This window comes from Etheostoma cragini, unplaced genomic scaffold (genome assembly GCF_013103735.1).
Source record: "Etheostoma cragini isolate CJK2018 unplaced genomic scaffold, CSU_Ecrag_1.0 ScbMSFa_2091, whole genome shotgun sequence".
Lineage (NCBI taxonomy): Eukaryota > Metazoa > Chordata > Actinopteri > Perciformes > Percidae > Etheostoma > Etheostoma cragini.
The window spans coordinates 918-1,198 of NW_023266215.1; positions in this window are offsets into that span (position 1 = coordinate 918).

The following is a 281-nucleotide window of genomic DNA, read 5'->3' on the forward strand; positions in this document are numbered from 1 at the left end:
GAAGATTTTCAGATGTTTTTTTTAAACTTTTTTCTGAAATAGACTTATCTTTATTAATCCTTTTGGGATGACTCCCGGAAGGAAAATTAATTATCACTGAATAAAAGAAGAAACCAAACATCCAAAACTATGGTTATTTACATGCTACTGCTGCATTCATCAATCCGTCATTCTGTTTAAAACCGTGCCGTACTTCACAAACATTACCTATATAATAACCACGCAACAATCAGATCTCTGTTAACTATTTTAAATGATAAAAATTGTAACCCTCAAGATAG